This window comes from Argentina anserina, chromosome 2 (assembly GCF_933775445.1).
Source record: "Argentina anserina chromosome 2, drPotAnse1.1, whole genome shotgun sequence".
Taxonomy (NCBI): domain Eukaryota; kingdom Viridiplantae; phylum Streptophyta; class Magnoliopsida; order Rosales; family Rosaceae; genus Argentina; species Argentina anserina.
Window position 1 is genome coordinate 5,845,224 of NC_065873.1, and position 14,371 is coordinate 5,859,594.

The 14,371-nt window shown below is 36.8% G+C and overlaps 1 protein-coding gene and 1 pseudogene across 1 annotated transcript in view; one reads left to right on the forward strand and one right to left on the reverse strand.

Moving 5' to 3' along the window:
- Nucleotides 1–14,371, forward strand: part of LOC126781944 (coatomer subunit gamma) — a 169,146-nt gene that overhangs the window by 62,188 nt on the left and 92,587 nt on the right. The gene's annotated exons all lie outside the window — the stretch shown is intronic.
- LOC126781957 (BURP domain-containing protein BNM2A-like) lies at nucleotides 9,488–13,416 on the reverse strand (annotated as a pseudogene).

Here is a 14,371-nt window from a genome sequence, read left to right on the forward strand (position 1 = left end):
CACATTCGAATTTAAAGTTTTGTCAGACATGTGTGATTTTCTATTTATATTAATAGTGCATTGTATAATTTAAGTAAGGTTGACAATTAAACTACAAACTCTACAATTAAGCAAGATTCGATAACCCCACAACTTTATATTATGTTTAAGCATTTTCCCTTTTTTTCTTCTCACCCACATCTTGCCCTCTCTTCTCATCTGTTTGGAATAACCTCCTCCATGTTCTTTCTCATCTTTTAATTACTCAATTGGAGTCATTATGAGAAGAATTTTAGTAGAAGTAGATCAAAAGATTGTATAATATACTCAAAATTAGTATTTTACTTAGATGTTGTGTAATCACGTTAAGGACAAAAAAAGAAGAGATTAAAGAAGGATTATCATATTTCCAATTACATTCCTTATTCTAAGTTCATTCCTTGTTGTCACACCAATTCACCATTGAAGGGGGCTACCCTCCAAAGACCGGTGTACTCAAAAAGTGATAATAATTTCAAGAGTACGTGCTCAAGTATATACAGTTAGAGTTTCTCTTTATTTAACAACCCGTCAACAAAAAATCATTCACGCGATGACCTAGATCATCATCTATCCCCAAAGATGCATACAATCCGAACGTATAATATATATATATATATATATATATGAAATCAAAAATGTAAACACAATGATACACTGCTTACCAATAATTTCCAAAACCAAGCCTCTTGAGTGAAATTATCGAATAATTTAATTGTGAAGGTCCTTTCATGGATTTCTTTTCCTCCCTACCCATTCTTCCGAGTAAGGTTGTTGTCGTACTCCTCATGCACTCGAACATCACCACTGAAATATCAACCTCCATTGTTCTAGTAGAATGCTTGCGTTGTTCCCACATTCACCAAATTTCTAGTACAGTAAGTACTTTTTGCATGTAAAATAGAAGTGTTGCAGATAGGATAACTCCACTATGTTTAGGAATTTCATCTTTTCATCTTTTTATTAACATTTTACTGCTCTATCCTTTACTTATTTAATCCAAGTTTTGATTATATTATTATTGAGAGGGGCAAAAATGACAAGGGATGTTGGGCAGTTCAATAACAGTTGTTTGCTTAATTAATACCGATAGCTTTGATGTCTGAACGATATTCCATAAAATCTCAGGAATTCATAACGATGTCTAATTTAATTCTATATGTACGAAAGTTGGAAATGGTTAAGAATAATAGAAATTGAAATAAAATTACTCAAAAATTATTTCATTCCAAAAATAGAATTATCTGAAATAAAATAGAATTATCTGAAATAAAATATGTACAAAAGTCTTTATTCTTGTATTTCTGTTTGTTATCTTTATTCAGTGATGTAAACTTGATTTTGATTCTATAAACACTACGCCAAAAATTAAGGTTGACAATAGTTTTTACCCATTATCTGATATATGATTGTACCATTGTCTGTTACATAGTTCAGATGCACAGAAAGCATTGTCTAGACTTAACTCATACAATAGATATGGTTAAAAAAGCCATTGTCTAAACACCAAAAAAGATAATGCTTTTTAATAAAAGAGCATTGTAATTATTATCAGAGAATGTTTTTATATTAATGTCAACAATGGTTTTTCACATTTTAACTATTATATGTAGTTTCATCAAACAACAATTTTTTATTTTCATTTGCATTGTCATTTGGTCTATGGAACAATGCTTTCTAGTTTTCTCATTTGTGAATACTATTATTTGTCTTTCATACATAAATAATGGTTCTGGTTCATATTCACAATAAAGTTGTCTAATTGAAAGTGAAAAGACAAAAGTCAATTGGTTTATGATAATCAAACCAATTCAATTCAATTCAATTGCATTATCATAATCAATTAATTCAATTACATCATCTCATTTGTATCAGTTGCACAATAAGCCAATTGGCAGGGATATCACAACCTTTGATATTGTCTAATTGAGGAGAAAAAAAAAGTCTATGAGTAGTAAGTAACTAACACTAGTAAACTACCCAAAATCACTACGCTCCAGCGGATAGAAGACATTCATTACCTATGTTCCGCTTTCTTTTCAACGGGACTCAATTGAATCTCTTGCACAACCCAAGTCGGAGGAACATAAATGAGTCTACTATACATGTCCTCTAAGTATAGAATATAAAATCTTATCATATAAATCTCAATTGATCATAGCTTATTCACCTCCTTGCCTAAAAGAAATTGGTGCCCTAAATGAATCCGAACACCGATTAATAAGTTCTATAATCCTTTAGGTGATATAACCGTTAGAATGAAGAATTTGACTACAATGAATGAAAATAAAGATTTGGATAGTACATGTCATATATATCATCTGATGCTTGGTAAGGCTTATTCCTTAGTCATGTCTGCTCCATTGCCCCATTTGACACATTTTGCTACATCATGCATGCAGAAAAAGATCTAATTCTCATAAGTACATTGATTATGTTTTAACTTCACAGAATATGGACTGAATAGACTTACATCCTACCATAGTTCGAAAGTTTAGGAATTACAATCTTCCAATAATTGTGTAACCTATATAAACTATAACATATATAATCAAGGATATAAGACCAAAGTTACTAAAAATTAAGTTTCCAAAGTACATAAATAAACTATATCTCACAAATATAATGCAAGTAAAAGATGTGGATGCATAGATTGATAGGCACACTCAATTTATTATTAAACCATACAATGGTTACCCAGGTTCATCATGGATTAGACCATTTAGCGAAATATAAGGCAAACAAAAAAATTAATATCATGGCATTGAAAGGGTCACATACATGTAAAGCCTTGAGCACATGTTCAGGAGCTATAAATTGTTCTTTTCTCCTCTTTGCTACAAACTTCATTAGATGGATGAAATGAGATTTATAAACTATGCAAATGCACAAAAAAGTACTAAATCAGATTAATCGCACGAAACATCTGGCACATACATCAAAAGAAATGGAGGAAATTAAGGTTGAATTAACCATCAAGACCAACATTGTATTGTGCTGTAGTGAGGCAAGTCAGAGAGAAGGTTAAGATCACATAGGACAACTATATATGTAGAGAGAATGAGCTTTCATATTGTCTTGATTGTTACCTTCTCCATCTACATGGATGCTTCCAACTTCAAGAATCATGGAATATGGAAACCTTAGAATCTTCTCAGTTGCAAGGATATATAGATTATAAGTGTTAGTAAAACATTAGTTTCACAGAATCAAAAATTAAGCAAACATCCTATAAATCAAAATAAGATCTTAAATGAAATTGAGAAAATCAAACCATACGATGTTTAACACATCAAATCCACTATGCGATATGACTATGTGAGTAGTATTGTCAAGCTAACAGTCAGAATGCCATACCTTCATGAACAAATTCTCATCAATCCACTTCCTAGATGTTCAACAAATTTATCCTTATCAAAAACTTACACTCTTGGCTCAGATTTTCCTAACATCAAGCACATTAAGTAGATATAAACTACAAGTTTCATTTGTAATAACCCGAATTTCATTATTCATTTCTTGTAATTTCATGGAGATTAATGAAATGATATTTTGGTTATATCCATATTCTACGTCTTTTAAATAGCCTTCATTCGAAGTAGAAATCGGTTCGAGAACCATTAAGTTGTTTTTTTCGATTTAATGCAGTTGACTCAAGAGTTGACTTTTAATTCGTCGCTCGTTTCAGGAAACTTCCTTTATAAAAGTCTTAGAGCTCGTCCATACGAGTTTGTAGACACGTGGCATGCTTTATTCAGAAATCGCATGAGCAAGATTTTGTTAATGGAAGGTGTGTTTGGATAAGGGGTATAATGGGAAGAGAAAGAAATGAAAATCAGATATTTTCAGTCCCATCTCTTCTTATCCAACCCGAGCCATTCTTCTTTCATCTACTTCTTCATTGTTTGTTCTCTTCTTCTCCTCCCAAACCGACTCCTTCTCTTCCTCATTTCAGATTTTCTTCTTCTCCCTCAGTCTTCCACTTCCATCCTTGCAGCAAATGTCACTGGGCCTGTGGACATCACAGGACAGAGCAGTACCGACCTGAGGTGGAGACAAGTCTTCTGAAAAGCTGTGCCACTGCCTTGGAGTTTCAGCAGATCATACAGCCACTTGGGTGGTGTTCCCGGTGAGCCTAAGGCTCGGGTTCACTTGGAATCAGCCTTGGCAGTCCCTGGAGCTGTGCCACTACCTGAAACTTAAGTTTGTTGTTACTTTTTAAAGGGGAAAGATACCAGCTACAACTACAACAGCTCCTTGCCCTTTTTGGGTAGTCACTGAGGTAATTACCTCCTCCATTTCTTTGATCAATGATTTAGATGTAGTGGTGATGTGGGACTATGCTGGTTTTATGTTTAGATAGTGAGAGTTAGAGTCATGTGGTGTTCTTAGTGGTAATGGTGAATTATTTGAAGGTCAAAAGGTATTGTAAGTTTTGGGGTCTTGGTTGTGAGAAGTGGAAGGGTTTAACGGAATGCACAAAAAGTGTTTGATGGAATTCATGTGAGAGATTTTGATATAGTGGAAGTAGTTAGGCCACTGTTTTGGTTTTTTGGGTAGTGAAGGGGTTCCTTTTGGAAAGAAAGGGAGGCTTGAGGGAGTAGGGGCTGTTTGGGAGTGTCATGGTATTGTTTGGGTAAGTTGTGACATTTTGGAAAGGTTGGTTTTGGGAAGTAAGAGAAGAAGAGGGTGAAGAGGTTGGAGTGGATGCCACTAGTGTGTGGCATGGGTGACCTTAGTAATTTCAGCATTCTTGCTGAAATTTATGAAGTGTTTATTATTTGGTTTGTTTTGGTTCCTTTTTACTAAGTGGAGCTTTGTTTAACTTAGGTGCTTGAGTTGGAAACAAGTGTTCGACTTGTTGAGTTAGAAGTGGAAGTAAGCATTAAGGTGAGTAAACCTCACGTTTGGTCTAGTTACCTCGGCGGTAACTAAACGTGTGAACTTACATTTTATATATTTTCTTCTTCTTGTGTGATTGAATATAAATGTGTATATATTTGGTGATTTATATACGTATATCTAAATGGTAATATGATATGCATATATTTATCACTAAGTATATAAAACTACTATATTTGTGAAATATATTGTGTATTTTTAGTTGGTTTTCATTGAACTATGGAGGATGAGACCGAGGGGCAATAAAATGTACCTCTCGGTAAATTGGAGGTTTTTGGATGGAATATTTGTATAGTCGAAGTGCTTATATGTTGTGTGACCGGAAGGGAAGAAAATGTACATTCCGGCGTTATTGTGTTGTGATTATTTTGTTGTTACCGGAAGGGAAGAAAATGTACCTTCCGGTATGATTATTGCGTGTGTAGATTTATGGGTTGTGGTGTTGTCTTTGTGGCTGCCTTTTTAGGCAAAAGACTTGTGTGAGTTGTTCTGCCTTAGTGTCGGCCAGTTTGGCGAAAGAAAATGAATACATATAATTTAGCCTTAGTGGCGGCCCAAGTGGCAAAATGTATTTCAATGTTTTTCCTGTGTGGCGGCCTTAGTGGCGTAGGCATATGTCAAAACCACTCCTTGGCCGGTTGTAGGGATGATCATCTAGAGATCTAGTATTACTGCCAATCTTCTGGGTGCGACTTGAGGGTCGCATTGACCCAGAATGTTCTGCATGTGTTGCGATGTGATTGTGAGTTGTGATTATGCTTGTGTGGCAATTTGTGGCGTTTGTTGTGGCATTGGTTGCGAATTGACGTTGTTAGTGTTGTGATGATAATGTTGTTTTATATATATTTCTGAGTTTAGAAATATGTTACATTATCCTTGAGTATTTCTTTTAGTTACTCATACCAGCTTTGTAGCTGACTAGGTTTGTGTTTACAATCCTGGTGTACCATTATTGGTGCAGGGGTAGTACTGCAGGTACTTCGCATTAGTAGAGGCAGAAGGAGTGTGCAGTGTAACAACAGGGTGTTGTTTTTGCTTCTGTTCATTTTCCTATTTTGGTGAGGATTTGTGAGAGATGACTATTGTACAACTTACACGTGTAATTACGTTTTATGACAGTTTGAAATCTAAGTGTTTTGTTAAACTTGGACAAGATATTCAGCTGTTGTAATGTAATTTCATTTATTGAAGTTTTATCAGAATGTTAGCATCCACAAATTCGAATTTTTACTGTTCTGAATTTATGGATGTTACATCATTCTTTCTATCTTTCCACAATACCTGAGCCTCAACTGTAAAAACAATAGGATGATCGTATTGTGAAAATTCAATCCAAAGCTCCTAATAAACAAACAACAAATTTTGTTATGCGAAACTACAAAGATGCAATTTTAAATATTCTACATTCTCAAAATTGAAGACATTGTGTAGGGTAAAGGCACAATCTAAGTTGCTTGCAGCTTAAATGAGTGATAAGTGGCTAATAGAGATTTTGAAAGAGTGATGTTGTTTCTACTCCTCTTGACTACAATTAAGTATTTTATATCTGGTACTGGTGAAAATTGTAACATTAGCTACCCGTAGATTAATTCACATTTTTTGTTGTGTTCACATAACTTAACAGAGTACAAATGACAAATAAGAGTATGAGAAGAATGCTTGAGGCAACTCATCTTGGCAATCTTAAGAGGACTGTCAAGCTCATGATCCTCTTCTCATATGGAGTGAAGCCAACAACTTCCCTTTTCAGGTTCCTCACAAAGTGAACCCTCTTAGTATTATAAAAAAAATCTCAGACCCAAAACATGACAACGCAATTCAATAAACAAAATCCAATACACAAATCAAAGAATCAACAAATATACAAAGTGAAACAAGCGATTAGATTCTGAATTACCCTTTTACGATTAGAAGGACGAGGAGCCAATTCTTTCTTGGTGGTACGTGGCCTTTGTTCAATCCGACGAAGAGCTTAGTCTTGGGCTGCGCCGAAGCTACTTCTTGCAAACGAAACCCAGGCGAAGAGCCGATAGAGAGAGAATCAAAGGCTATTTCTAGATATGTAGGAATCAACTGCTAGGGTTTCTAATTGGAGGAAAAGCTAGTGTCAGGATCACAGACCCGATAGCGAGAGAATCGAGTGAGAGGTGCCTCAGAAGATAATGAACTGCTGGGACGTAAGGCTTCTTGCCGGGACATGAGGCTTACTGCCATGACGTGAGGATTGTAACAACTGCTGGGATGAGCTAATCGCCAACAGAATGATGGTGGGGCAGTGGAGTTTTGGACCGGTGAGTTTGCCTAAATGGAAAGTGTTTTTGCGCAGATTTGAAATGGAAAGTGTATGCCTAAATGGCCAAGTGTTAGGGTTGGAAAAAATGAGGGGGGAAAATGAAAGTGAGTCATGAATTCCCTCTAATAGCTAGGATTTATATTGTAATGGATTTGTTTTCAAAAACCATTGTTAGTTATAGATTTGAGACAATGTGTAAAGATATCTCAAACAACCATTGTAAAAAATATATTGTGTGAAACAATTCAAACAATGTTCCCAAAATAAATAAAACCATTGTTCAGAATCTGAGTACATATAATAGACAGTCTAAAACCATTGTCTTAAACACAATTTTGGACAATATGATTTATGGTAAATATAAAACTTTGTCTTATAAACATCTAACCATGTCGAGAACAAAAACATTGTCCGAACCAAAACTTAAAACAAAACTTATTTTGAAACTATTGTCTGAAATCTTAGACAATTGTTTTTTCCCCCTGCATTGTCTATCTACCATTGTCTATCCACTATTTTGGCCTAGTGAAAATTGAGGAATTCCATTATTTCGAAATTATAGAACTTTATTTTCAATTTTATTATATCAAGTTGTTATGAAGTCAAGTGGATACATATGTCAGTATTTGTTCTATACATGTTGCCTTTGCAGTTAACAAGTATATTCATGTCCACTGGTGCTACTGATACTTGTGATTTTGGAGTTTTTTTTAAAACCATTTGGAGGACACATAGTATTTTTGACATTGCAGAAAATTATATGTGAATAGTTATTAGCTCTACTTTATATGGAACTCTTGTATTTTATAGGATTTCTTGCAGAATCAGCAGTTACTGGTGTTCTGTACTAATTATAGGTTCTACATTTTCAATCACAAATGATTGAGTTATTTGTTTTGGATTTATGCATTATATTCAGCTCACGCATGCCTTATACTTTTACTTAGTTTTTATCTTGTTCAGTTAATCAATTGTAATCAGTGTACAGTCTAGAAAGAGATTGAAAGATATATTTGGACTTATACTCTAATTTACATGACTTGAGGATTAAGTAATTGATCAAATAATATCTAAGCAATTGTAATTGAACGAGGAATGTATTTTCAATAATATTTTGTAATCATATAAACAAAATATTCACTAAGAATCTAACTAGTTTTATGATATGATTCTCATGTTCAATAAGGGAACAAACTGTGATTCAATTAGGACTCTTTGATGAGCAAGACATTAATTGAATCACTATATATACATGAGCATTGCTCCATGTGTCTCGATACATATACATACAACTACATATCTCATTGAGGTTGTAATTGTATGGGAGAGCAGAAGATCAAAGCTTGCATAAATGGCAATCTCAGTGAATATATCTAAGTATTACTCTTAACCGGTTTTATGTTCTAGTTGATTCAATGTGTTTGCATAGCTTGTTTAAATACAGCTTTAGTTTTCACTTGTCTCATACACCATCCAAAATCAGTTTCTGAAAGCATAAATAGAAACATTTCTTGCTAGCTAATTCAATGAGTCTACGTTGTGTAGAGGAAGAAATTAGACTGGCCTCCTTTGTGAGAAAACGTGATAAGATATATGCGGGAGTCATATAACTCTTCATTAAATGGAGCTATGTGTTGATGACTGAACACCCAACTACATTTTGAATTGGAAATTTCATCATCATCGATCAACTTTCCTAAATTGGCTTCTTCTTGCAACAATTTATCCACTTGAGTAATGAAATCAGTCTTCCGCAAACTCCAAACCAAAGTCTAAGGTGGGTGAGAGGCTGAGAGCTGCAGAGATTTTATAGTGCTGTTTCTTTTCGATAATATGCCAACAAAAGCAATTGATCCGTTTCAATGTCCAGTTGACTTAAAATATGTGATGCATATATGCACTTGCAATGTCACAGAGCCCCTCAAGCAGTTTGACAATTGAATCTGATTGAAATCATTTAAGCACTTGATGTACTGTCAATTTGCTCACCAAAGCAGCAAAAAATTATTTTGATAATTGACTAATTGTGCGATAAATTCCGTAATATCTTTAGCTTGTGTTACAAATGCAAATGCATGTGTTTATTTACTTTTGTAATTTAGATAGGCTTACTTGTAATTAACAGATAGCCTCTTGTAAGCATAGTGGGTTAATTCATATATCTATATATAACTTTGTTATATCTCTTTACTTTGGTGATAATTAATATATATGTCTGTTGAAGTTTCAAAATATTGAACAAGTTCACCACATAAATTATTTTGACTACGTAAGTTATAGTCATGTACTATTTATTGATCTGCATTATTTTATTACACTGAGGTTGATGTTGGAACCCATACAAGATTATCTGAAGGAAAGAAATGACACACAGCAGAAGTCCCAGGCTTGATCCTGAGGACACTGAATGATGCATGATTAGGGCTCCAATTAGAGGGCACCAAATGACAGACAGCAACAGCGTCAACTCTATCTCCATCTTCACCCACTAACTCAACTTTGTACAACTCACACTTTGTTGGCTATGGCAGTAAAAAACTGCATAAGGGTAAGGCATGGTGTGACATGCCACCATCTTTGGAGCAAAGATCTCATCAGGCTTTTTTTTTTTGTTACAAAAATGGTGGACTGATGGGTCTACCACTCCAGACTGGAGAGCAGATACAGTACGGGTCCTCTCCATGTGGTGTTTTTCACATGCAGATGATCAAACTAGTGACTTCCTATTACCAGGAATATCACATCAGCATTCGCCAACGTGCAAATGCAGCATGCAGCCTGCTACCACTACACCAAACCCCTTTGGGTATCTCATCAGGCTCTTTCAAAATGGTATAATTCTGGAAAAGGGTAGTTGAATTGGTGAGATGGGCAGTGGCTACAACAGTGAAAGGGGTCTTTGGTCCCAACATACTTTGAGTGAAGTCCAGCATGGATTCTAATTAAGGAAGTGGGACAGAACTTGGTCTCTCCTTTGATGGGTTCAATCTCACATTGCTTCAGCCCTCAGAGTGTCTTCCATTGCTTTGGCTTGGGGAGAGTTTTTAGAGAAAGAAAAAAACTTAAGGTGGTGGGGGAGTTCTTCTGATGAGAAAGGAATTGAATCAGCTTCATTCCTTGGTAGTAAGTGAGGAGATTTTGAAGGGTTTCTTTTTGGGAAATAGATTGGCATGATTTTCCCAACCTTTAAGTCCTTGGTGGTGAAGAAAATTATATGTGAAGGGTCTACGTGATCCATATGGGGTGATGATGATGAGCATGATTTCTTTGTTCCTCAGTCAGCTTCCTGCTTGCAAATCCTTGAACACACTTACACACTGCATGATAGTTTAGCATAAGCGCAATTGTTGGTAACTAAATTAATCTATGAGAAAAGAAGAGAATGAAACACTTTGAAAATTTGAACTTCAGCTCAATTTATGATCTATCCATTTTGATTTCTAACGATCAAAGTAGCTAGAATTGAGAAAGATCATCAATCTTGTCAATTTAAGAGAAGAGGAATCAAGAAGATTATATATAGTTTTTGGTTTACCAAAACCAGCAGCAGTAGTAGAAGATGGAGCAAGGGGCACCAGAATGCAAGGGCTGAACCCATGTTTTTTCCCCTAAAAGAACTCACTACTTTTTTCAGAGAGCTTTAAGATGTGAAGTCCTGATATTTAACAGCTCCATATATAGAAAAGATTTTATTTCCCTGGGCAAACTTAGACGTTAAATTTTCAAGCCAACAGATTACAAACCACTGCTTGCTTCCTCCATCAATGGTGTTGGGCCTTTAAAGAGAAAATTTTTGTGTCCAACCTGATTTATATTTGTGCGTCCAAACACTCTTTTAATTGTACATTTGAGAAATTGAAATATATAATCTTAACCATTCAAACAATAAAAATAATTTTTATAAATATCAATGTAAACAACAAATCGTTTGCTCGGTCGATTGCATCAAAAAAATAAACAGTCATAATGAAAGTTAGTAATCTAGTTTGTATATGTGCATCTGAACATTCTTTCAATTGCACATTTGAGAAATTGAAATATATAATCTTAACCATTCAAAAATTTAGTTTATCAATAAAAATAATTTTTATAGAATATCAATATAAACAAAAAATCATTTGCTCGGTCGATTGCATCAAACAAATGAACAGTCATAGTGAAAGTTAGTAATCTCATAATCAACTATCAATTGATAAACAAAAATGAACAGTCATAGTGAAAATTAGTAATCTCATAATCAACCATCAATATAAACTAAATGAACAGTCATGGATTTACCTACTTATAATTTTTTTAATTTTTTAATTTTATTATTTACGGGAGCTTTTATTCATACCTCTCAGACACGTATACTTCCTTAGGCTTAGTTTGGTACTTCATTTCTAAAAAAATCAGCTTTTAGGTCGACTTTTAAACTTCATAGTGTTTAGTAACTCCAGAAAAATCTGTTTTTTTTTAAATTTGTAGGTCACTCACAGTAACTTTTGGAAAGAACCTAAATGTTGTTTTTAGAAGCTAATTTTACTTAAAGCTTAATAGATGTTAATATTTTTCTGTAAATTTTCAAATAACACCTTTATCTATAATCATTCTCAATATGTTAAAACAAAAACATTGTTCCGGGAGAATTGCTATTCTACCCTTGTGTGTGTCTTAGCCTAATAGGTTTCCCAATAGGAGATAGATTAGCATCTCCGTAGTAGATTAGGACTCCGAATCCTACGGGATTGTGGTGTTGTAAATGCCTATATATAGGCCCCCATATCATTCAATAATATACAAGTATTTCATCCTCAAACACGTTATCAGCACGAAGCCCTAAAACCCTGAATCTTTTAGAGCCTTCCGAAATTTTTTCTTCTTCCCTTCCTCCGCCGCCGCAAGCCTCCTGCCGCCGCCGCAGCCCCTGCCTGCCCTCGCAGCCCCTGCCCTCGCAGCCCTGCAGCCCTGCAGCCCCGCAGCCCCACAGCCCTGCAGCCCTGCAGCCCTGCAGCCCCGCAGCCCTGCAGCCCCGCAGCTCCTGCACGCAGCCCCGCAGCGCTTCCTCCGCAAAGAAATCTTTTTGCCCCGCAAGTTCCCGCATCAAATCACTCAAAATTGCTCCTCCCGCATATTCACGCAAGAGACGTGAAAGTCACAAGCAAGGACTTCGCTCAGGAGAAGCTACTCCCGTATACTACAAACCCTCCAAGGTAAATTTTTCATAAACGTTCCCGCTTTTGAACGTATAGATATATTATATCGGGCGCTATTAGCCTTCTTCTTGTCTTAACTCCGGCCTTTCTTATAACGCCGATGAGACTATAGAGGGATGAGTTTCCCCTCTTGGTCGATGTTTTCTGTGTGACGGTCCTGGGGGAGTCACGATTGTTTTGAAAAGGGAAGTTAATCGATTTTCGTGTGGTCGCCTGAGTGCACCGTTGTTTTGGGTGCGATCATGAGTATCGCCGCTTGCATCGATTTTTCTTGTGACCATATACGTCACCCCTTCTAATTCCTATTATACTTGAATCTAATCGATTCCGTATTCGTTTTGTAGATGTCATCGCCATCTCGACCGGAATTTGGCCTTCTTGATCTAGAAGGAAAGGAATACCACCGCTGGGTTTCCGACATGGAACTCGCTTTCGAGAGCCGAGGGATTGAAGGCATGTTTGCCGACCCTCCTGCTGATTTCCCACCCATGGCTAAGACTCAGACTCTCATCTTCATGAGACGTCACATCCATGCAACTCTCAAGAGGCAATACTTGAACGTAAAAGATCCTAAAGAATTATGGGACAAACTACGCTTGCGGTACAACAACGTTCATGATAAGCTTCTTCCTGAATTGACCGTTAGATGGGACAATATCCGTCTATTGGACTATAAGAGAGTGGATGATTTCAATCAGGATATGCTATGCTTGCAATCCGATCTTGGCACCGTTGGTGTCATCAAGACCGACCTAGATCTTCTCAATAAGACATTGGACACGTTTCCAATCAACTATGAGGTTCAAGCTCATACGTACCGCACTCATGTAGAGGAAGGGAAGATCCGGTCTTTTGCCGACTTAATGGCACTCTTAGCTAAGAAGGAGAGACATTCTGAGATTCTCCTCAACAACAACAATAGACCTGTTGGCACTAAAAGAATTTCTACGCCACAGGCTAACTATGGGAAAGCTCCTAAGCAAAAGAATCAATCAAGGAACGCTCCATATCAGCACCAAAATAACAACTCTCGTGGTGGGATGCAACAAGGCCGATCTCGGCCTCGGTCCAATACATGGACCCGTGATGGTGGCGGCGCCGCACCCTCAGGGGGAGGCCGTACCCGTCCCACACTCCAAGGAGGCCGTGCGCCTCCTAATGCCTCCACTTCCGGTAATGGCAAGTCTCCATGCTTCAAATGTGGCTCCTTTAAGCACTTTAATCGCGATTGTCGCCCTAGCAAAGAGATGATCAAGGCTTACTCCGCCTACAAGAAGTTTCTACAACCCGAATCGAATCATGTGGATGAGGACCATGAGATCGAGACTCACCATATCTCCATGAAACCTGAGCCCCTTGCTTCTAAAGCTAGGCCTCCGGTTGATACCATGGATACTCCCGACTTTGATTAGTCGTTTTAGCTTCTTTAGCTTTATGATTCAAGTATTGTTATGGCCGACCGCCATTGTTATTTTCATTGACTTTGTAATAGTCTTTTGATTTTGGAATTAGAAGTTTATGTGTGATGTATTAAAGATTGGCATTCAATAAAATTTCTCATTTCTTGCTTACAAGACGATATCTTTGAGAATTTTATTTATCCGACACTTAGCATGATGATCAACGTGTGCAACTCACGTGGTTTTTAAATTGGACGCTTTTTGGGTCACATGGGACCCCAATAGCACTACATTGTGAATTTGGAACTTAAAATTCGGAAAACGAACCTCGGAACGTCGAAAACGACGTCGTTTTGCCTTGGCCGGCCCCGGTTACTATTCCGGCGTTTCCGGCACGTTTTGCCGGCGTATTCGCCATCTTCCGGCCATTTACCGGCGTTTCCGGCACCGCCACTCGGTTCCTGCCGTCGTCCCCTGTCGGACCTGAAGTCCCGGCCTCCATACCGGCCAGTTTCGACAGCCGCCGGCCGGTTTTTCCGGCAATAGGTGCCGCCGGTTTTCCA